The 8,715-nt window shown below is 31.6% G+C and overlaps 1 pseudogene; it reads right to left on the bottom strand.

The window, feature by feature from the left end:
- Positions 1 to 4,330: 4,330 nt before the first annotated feature.
- Positions 4,331 to 7,322, bottom strand: LOC112422763 (CENP-B homolog protein 2-like; annotated as a pseudogene).
- Between the last annotated feature and the right edge of the window lie 1,393 nt (positions 7,323 to 8,715).

Here is an 8,715-nt window from a genome sequence, read left to right as displayed (position 1 = left end):
TTTTTACGATATTCAAGACTGATATTCATTATTCATCACTTCATCAAACTTTACTAGAGTCATTTTTAGATCCTCTCCATATTTTTTCTTGCAATGAAAAATATGTGCAACAATTGCGCCCAAGAATGATATTTATTCTTAGCTTAGTAACCAAGGAATTTGAAGGACTTTTGTTAGGACGAACAAAGTAAGGACTAGTTATATTCTGAGTTGGATCCATGGTTATCGTCGGCAAAACCTCACCATCATAGTTAGCTGCATTGCGCGTCATGATCGGACAAGAGGATTATAGCGAGAAAAGGTGGTGGAACCGTAAAAAATTTTGACACCATGTTATGAGCTAGAACTCGTGTTAGTCATAAAGAAAAATCAGCAAGATTTTATAGTGTACTGATTCAACACTGTGTAACAAACAAACTAACTATACATCACCTTGCTCCCTTGTTTGCAACTCAAAGCTGACAAATTTTATAAAAACTTGCTCTTCTCCATCTATGATGACGATCATTGTCTATGACTATGATCGTCTATTATAGTCATAGACGATGATCGTCATCATATGATAATAGTCAGACTATGAGAAATCTTATTTCAACTTGGAATAGAAAATTAGATATAATTTTTCCAAATTCATGACATCATTGTCTTTGCATGTATAAATCTACATATATAATTCTAAACATTCTATCACCATTTTGATCTTTATATATTTCAGAAAAATAATAATTAGAGTCAAGGGATGGAAATGAAACTTCATTGTTCAAGGTCAATAGAAATTGAATTAATTCCTATTTTTTTTCCTTCAGAAAAAATGTTTTAAAACCTACATGATTATGTTTATCTCTTTCATCCTTTGAAAAAACTTTTGGAGGTCTCTTCGCGCCTAAAGTTTCGTTTTCTACTTCAAGAGCCTCCTTCGCGCCTAAAGTCATCGAGAATTGAAAGTGAACTATGGACACCATTACCGCCAATCATCACTGCACAAGATGAGGATTTCAACCCTTGAATTTGTAACGCATACAAAAATCAAAAGGGCTCTCGATACCAATTATTAATGCAAGCTTAATGCTTGCACTCGACGAGAGAAAAGAGAGAGATTATTAGATTGGTAAATGATGAGAGAAACGTGGGAGTTTAGATTGGTAAGTTGTCTCATAAAAAACTAACTAACTGATTGGTTATTAACCAACAAACACTTATTCTAAACTATAGTTTGATTAACTAATTACACACATTTTTATAATCTAAAAAGTGGTCCATAAGTTTGTTATTTCTATCAAAACGTGTTAAATGCACAAACTTTAGGTGGGGAGAACCGTGTCCTAAGCATGCCCCGTACTAGTTTAGACTCCCTATGCTTAATTAGATGTTTGAGCTCTCTATTTCACTTTCAATTATACCATTAAATAAATTTGCATGTAAGAATAATATATTGTTGATATCATTTAAAAATATAAGAATTTGTATTAGAGTAAATTACACTCTCATTCCCTCAAAGATGCTTGAATTACACTCTCCTCTACTCTTATGTTAAAATATATATTCCTCTCCCTTGAAAAGTAAAATTTATGCTCCCCTTTCTTTTAAGATGCTTAAATTACAACATTCTCCCTTAATATTTAAACATGCACTAGTTTTTAATCTATTTTAACATAAATAAATATTTTTATGATATAAATTAATTTTGAACCACCATTTAAGAAAAAATAATTCATTTTTTTATAATTTAAATGTCAATGATAATTAAATTTAAATATTTTGCTATTGATTTTATAATTAAGAGTATAAAATTAACTTTTAAATAACCATGTTTTATTGTCTTTAGTAGTTTTTCACATATTTTAATCTTCTTTTGGGTTGATTCATATTTTATAATAGACTTTAAAATTACATGTTAATAAAATTGTGATAAAAAAATATGTATTTAATTTTTTACTATTTTAAAATAGACCAGCAATACTATTTTTTTGAAGTGTGTTATATTATTATTTTTTTGCTAGATTATGAAAAATAAATAAAAAAATATTGAGGGAGTAAAGTGTAGATTTTAACATAAGGGGATGGGAGTGTTTCAAGCTTCTCTTAGGAAGGAGAGTGAAAAGTTTTCTAATATGTTTTAGATAAGAATGGAGAGCATTGTATATTTTAATACACAGAGTCCTTTTTAGTTGTTTTGTTTAGTGGGCTTTTTTTTTAAGAAACTAAGCGAAATATATTAAATAAACAAACAATCAGTCCCTCAAGCATAAGGTGTGCCGAAGGGAGCTAAAAAGTGTTAATTACAACATAAAAAGGCTAAAAGCAGCCATATAAAGCAAAAAAACTGACATTACATGACAGTCTTGAAACAACAAAAAGGATTTTGTCTTCAAGAGGGACAGTTAAAAACGAACGTGATGAAGTTTGCTTTTAACCACCAATACGTTTGAAGTTTAACCGTTTCCATAAGAGCTTCCAGATGATCAAAGTGATTTCGGAAAATTCTCTTGTTGCGATCATTCCATATAACATATAAGACCAAAATCCAAATAATAGTGGATTAAGTATTTTTTAGTATTTCTCTCATTTTTCTAATAAAATCTTATTGTTAAAAGAAAGAAATTCTCAAATAAAAGGGTATATATTTCGGCTTATATTATGTTACTTTTTCTTTCTCTTTTGGACCCCTTCCCTAACTTTTCTTCTATACTAGGGCAAATTTGCATGGATGGCCAAACACCTATGTATTTACAAAAGCAATGGGAGAAATGCTTGTAGCAAATATGAAAGATAATCTACCTTTGATCATCATACGTCCTATTATAGTAATTAGTACTCACTCTGAAACCTTTCCTGGTTGGATTGAAAACACGAGGTATTCAAAAACTCAATTTTAACATTAGGTAGTAAATTATAAATGAATTGAACATACATATTTTTCTTAATTCGGATATATACTTTTTCATGATTTTGTGTCTATATCTTTATAATTAAGTTATCTAATAGTTGGACTCACACATTTTAAATATAGAGAATTTAAAGTTCGAACCTCGATTCTTACAACCTCGACTCCTATATATTATTGTTCTTGTAGCTATCAAATGAGTTGTATTTTTTCTTGAATCAACTGAGATGTATTTTTGCGACATATTGTCTCTGTTCCAAAATGTAAGCAAAAATGGGTCAACATAAGTTGATGTATATGGTGTAAATTTTGAATAAAATACAAATTTTGAACAAAATACATTAATTTTATTGATCTATTAGAACATGACCCTGGTATTCGTTTTATAGCAGCTTGGTGGTTGTTTTTATGGTAGTTTTTTTACTCTTTTCAATTTATATTATTAGCATGTCCTTAAAAAATACAGTTTTATCATTTCGTGACCACAGAGATATTGACTACGTGATTGATAAGTATGGTAAGGGATTAATGAGGAGCTTTGTTGGTCTTCCAGAGACAGTACTAGATGTGGTGAGCCCGTCCATTAAATTATTCTATATTTTACATTTTTTAAATTTAATTTCTATAAATTACGAATTCAAATGAAAATTGAAAATGTTGCTCGCAGATTCCTGCGGACATGGTGGTAAATTCAATGATAATAGCATCCGTGGCTCGTAGTAAGAATCTTTGCCGGAGTTTGATCTACCATATTGGCTCTTCGTCCAGAAATCCATTCAAATTTTCTGATTTAGTAGATGGCATGCATTGCTATTTTTCAAAAAATCCATGGATAAATAAAAATGACACACTGGTACATGTCGGGAAAAAATTGACATTGTTCTCTACAACTATGGATGACTTCGACAAAAACAAGGTATTTGTTTGTAAGAGGAGTGGTATCAACTTTCATTTTTCAACACTCTCTTTAACCGATTATATATAATCGAACCTCTCTGTTTGTTATTAATCTTTAGATTCTCTGCAATAATTTACTCTTATTTGATTGCTCTACTTTTCTAGGGCACAAAGATGGAGATTGCGATAGAGCTTTACAGACCATATGGTCTCTTTGAGGGCATGTATGTACATCATATACTATACAAAAAATGTTATATTTAACACAAAAAGTTAGCTTTAATATACAAAATATCTTTTGATTTTTTTTATTATTATTCAATCTCTTTTAATCAAACTGTATCAACTTTTTACATCATAACATCATCGCTCATAATACTATATATGTTGGGGAGTTCAGGGGTCAAGGGAGCAACAATAGGCAATGCTCTAGGACCATAAAATAAAGATACCACTTCTCCACTCAAAACCTTAATGTATTAGGTTAATGAGTCATCTCTTTAATAAATTCAACATTGTACTCCTTCATATGTGATGTGAGACTTGTTCTCACCTCCTATAACAAGATCCAACATACGTTTGCCCTCTTCCACCAAGCCGAACCAGTGGCTCTGATACAACTTGCTGGGAGAGTTCAGGTGTTGCGGAAGAAACCACAGGTTGATGCTTCATAAGCATAATAGAGAGACACCATATCTTCATCCAAAATATAAAGACATTAGATTAATGAGTCATATCTCATAAATCCATCATTGTACTCATTCATATGCGATGTGAGACTTGTTCTCACATCCAATAAAAAATCCAACATAGGATCTAGCTTGCACTCTCCCACCAAGCCGAACAAAGTGTTGGGGGAGTTCGGGTATTGCAGGAGAATCAACAACGTGATGCTCCATGACTACCATAGAGGGACACCACATCTCCATCCAAAACCTTAATACATTAGATTAATGAGTCACCTCTCTTATAAATCCAACATTGCACTCATTCATATGCGATGTGAGACTTGTTCTCACCTCCTATAACATGAATTGTTAGAACAATAGTTAAAATTAATAAAAAAAAAAAAAAGGTATTTTCGGTCGTCGAAGAGCATAGTGTTCCAACAGGAACCAACATAGGATCTAGGTCTTGCTCTTTCACCAAACCGAACCAAGTGCTCTTATACGTACTTGTTAGGGAGTTTGGGTGTTGTTGGAAAAACTACAAGCTGATGCTCCATCATCACAAGAGAGAGACGTCACATCTTCATCTAAAATATTAAGAACTTGGGTTAATATGTCACATTTGTTATAATTCCAATATTTTACTCATATATAGTCAATATGAAACTTAACCACCTACAATTAAAACATAACACTATATTACTAAAACAAATAAGTTCGAATTACCAATAAAACCATAGACGTGATAAAAATAATTGTCTTCAGACTTCAACTTCTTTTGCAAGTATTCAAGTGTCAAAATTGAAGTTGAAGTCTGACTTCAACTTCTGTTATTATAGATAAGATTCTAGTAAAATTTTATCACATTGAAATATATATAATTTTGTGAGCACAGCTTTGACGACCAGAATGTAGAAAAGTTACGAACGGTAGCAAAGAGAGTTGCAGACAAGGCATTTAACTTAGATCCCAAAAATATTGATTGGAAGGACTACATGATGAACGTTCATTTTCCAGGTCTTGTGAAGCACTCTATGCGAAGTAAGATGTAATATGGGCCAGGAGGAGCATGCAATTGCAAACATCTATTGTCTTATTATAATAATAGAAACTCTTTAAATTAATACTCGGTAAATTAATAAACTCTTTAAAATAATAAATTTGTCCGGTCCCGGCTTGGGCCAGTGTAAAAAATTGAATAATTCGATAAAATAATAAGATAATAATTTTTTGGAAGATCCCTTTATAATTTTCGGTCCCAAGAAAATCATAAATTAATAATTCATAGAAACTGAAAAAAAATATATTACACTTTGTTGAAATATGATTCAATAGTTGTTTGTTTTCCTTTAAAGTTCAAGTCTGTTTGGAGCTCATCTCTAACTTTTCTTATTGCATCCAATAGCTGAGGTGTTGTATTTTTGTATTGTATCATAAAGTTGTGAAGAGTGTTCGACGCCATAAGTGCTTCCTTTCGCGTAACAGGCTCCAAAGACACCGTATCATCTTCGTCGTCATCCTCTGCGTTGTTCTCAATGATAGTACGTACAATATCTTCTAAACTCTGAACCTCCGAACATGCTTCATTTTCACCTGGGTAGTTCATTAGATTGTCGATATCCATCTTATTACGATAGCCACATTGATTGATCATAGTCTGGAGGTCTTGAGTTTCTTCATCAAAAGTGGATTCATCCAAATTTCCTACAACGTCACTAGCTGAACGAATTTTACAGTGTCGGAAGCAATTCGCTATTGTTTCTTTTCGAACATCTATCGTCCAAGCTGGGATTGCCAAATTGATAGCATCAAGGACATTTATCTTCCCTGGATCAGATTGTCCCACCTCATAACCTTCCAATATTTTGCGGTAAAACCTTCTACGGTAATGCATCTTGAAAGCTCTTATTATCCCAGCATCGCAAGGTTGAATCTTTGATGTCATGTTGGGTGGCAAGAAGAACAACTCAACGTTTCTTAGCCCTTCAATATTTCTTGGATGTGCTGGACAATTATCCACCACAAGTAGAACTCTTCTACCATTCATCATTTGGTCAAATGAACGAACATATTCATCAAAAAGCACACTAGTCATCCATGCTTTTTTGTTAGCTCGATACTGACAATCCAAGCTATTCATGTTGACATTCTTGAAGCAACGAGGCTTTGCATATCTCCCAATAATCCATAGAGGGATTTTTTTCAGAGCCATCTTCATTGCAACAAATAACTACCGTCAGCCTTTCTTTATCTTGTTTTCTTCCTTCAAGTTGTTTTGTTGCCAGTGAATGATCAGCTTGTAGCCTATAAAACAACCTAGTTTCATCCATATTGAAAACATCTTTCATAGGGAACTGATCAATTTTCTCTCGAATCGATACCAATTTCTGCTCCATGTCTTGTACATCAACAGACCCACTCTCGCCAAAACGACGAAATGACTTTATGCCATGTCGGTGCTTGAATTTCCCAAGCCATCCTGTAGAGAAGTTAAAATCTGAATCATCATGAGGGTACAAGAGTTTCATTGTATCTCTTGCCTTCTGCAAAATTAATTCTCCTGTGATATTCACACGTTCTTGATGCTGTAGAAACCACTCATAAACAACCTTCTCCATGTCAGGATATTTTGCTGGTTTGTGTCTTTTGATCTCCGCTCTTCCCTTTTCTATTTCAGCAGAGAGATAGTCATTTGACCGCTTAAGTGTGTTTGATATTGTTCCTTGACTAACTTTCAACTGAAATTTTCCCTCAAGCCATCTCTGCAAGTCTTTTTGTGTGCTTGCAAGATTATCTCTCTTGTACTCGCACAACTCCTTACGTATTTGATCTGACATAGTTGATTTTGCAACACCTTTTAGATGAGAAGTCATCTCGTGAGTGAGATATGGTTTGAATACTTTTAACACATTCATGTGTAATTTATATATGCCAAACTTGCTTAAGAATATATTGAACATTCCACTTGTTTACATTTACTATACACTTCAAAAGTCAAAAGTCATATTTCCAATGGATATGAATACAATATTTATTAATTTACATTGAGTCCCAAGATTTGGTGCAACGTAATTCTAAGAGACATAGACTAATTTGCCTTTTTGTTTAGTATGTACAGTATAATTACTTAAAAACTCTTTAAATTAATAATTATTAATTTATCGATAAATTAATAACTCCCTAAATTAATAAATTTTTCCGGTCCCAACATTATTAATTTATAGAGTTTATACTGTAGTAGTGCTATACACCCTCCGGTCACTTAATTTATAAGCATAAATCTACATTTTAAATTTATTTAATTAATGATGTATATGGTCTTTATTATATACTATATTCATTATTTAATAAATGAATCTAAAATATTGATTTTTGCTTATAATTGTGACCGAATGATGCATCTCATATCTCATTTACTCACGAAAACTGAAGACACGTGAATCAACAATGATAACAAATATATATTTCTTTCATGGAAAATTATTATCAATTCGTTTACATTCGAGTTGTTGGTTATTGAGTTGTACTTTTTTATTACGGCAAATATATATAAGGATTTGCTAACTTAGACTATTAAAAAAATTTGAAGGTCTAAGTTAGTAAAAGTACACTTTTTTATTTGGACAAAAATATCCTTCATTATTATTTAAAATTAATAGTTTGATGGTTACTTTAGGTAATTTTCATTAAAATATATTTGTTACTTGAACCAATTTGTTAACATACACCCGCTTTTATTTTGCTACAAATAATTTTTCCAAAAAATTAGGAAGCAATTGTTGAATGTTATAATAAAAGTAAGAGATAATTTACAAAATTATCTCTTACTTTAAATTGGTTTACACTAAGAAATATTGATTTTTTTTTCAAATGAAAATGTACACTTTTGTCAACTTAGACCTTCATTTTTTTGTTGATTTAAGTTAGCAAACCATATATATATATATATATATATATATATATTTCGGACCGGTCTTCAACTCTATATATATACTGCAGCCAACTAATTATTATCTTCCAATATCATTTTATTTCACTCGAGCTTTACATCCACCATACCTAGCTTAGCACCACCACAATAGGACCACTTTGTACAATGGAATGTTCCTTCTTGTCCAAAATGAATAATGAATGTGAGGGCCCGTCGAATGTATTTTTAGGTCTAAAGCTTATTTGAATTGAGGCCTTCTAAATATGTTGATGAAAAACATAGATATTAAGAATCTTAAATGTGTAATTTTATTTGAGGCATGTCAAATACTAAAT

Source organism: Medicago truncatula, chromosome 6, assembly GCF_003473485.1.
Source record: "Medicago truncatula cultivar Jemalong A17 chromosome 6, MtrunA17r5.0-ANR, whole genome shotgun sequence".
Taxonomy (NCBI): domain Eukaryota; kingdom Viridiplantae; phylum Streptophyta; class Magnoliopsida; order Fabales; family Fabaceae; genus Medicago; species Medicago truncatula.
This window is presented reverse-complemented; position numbering and strand designations above follow the sequence as displayed.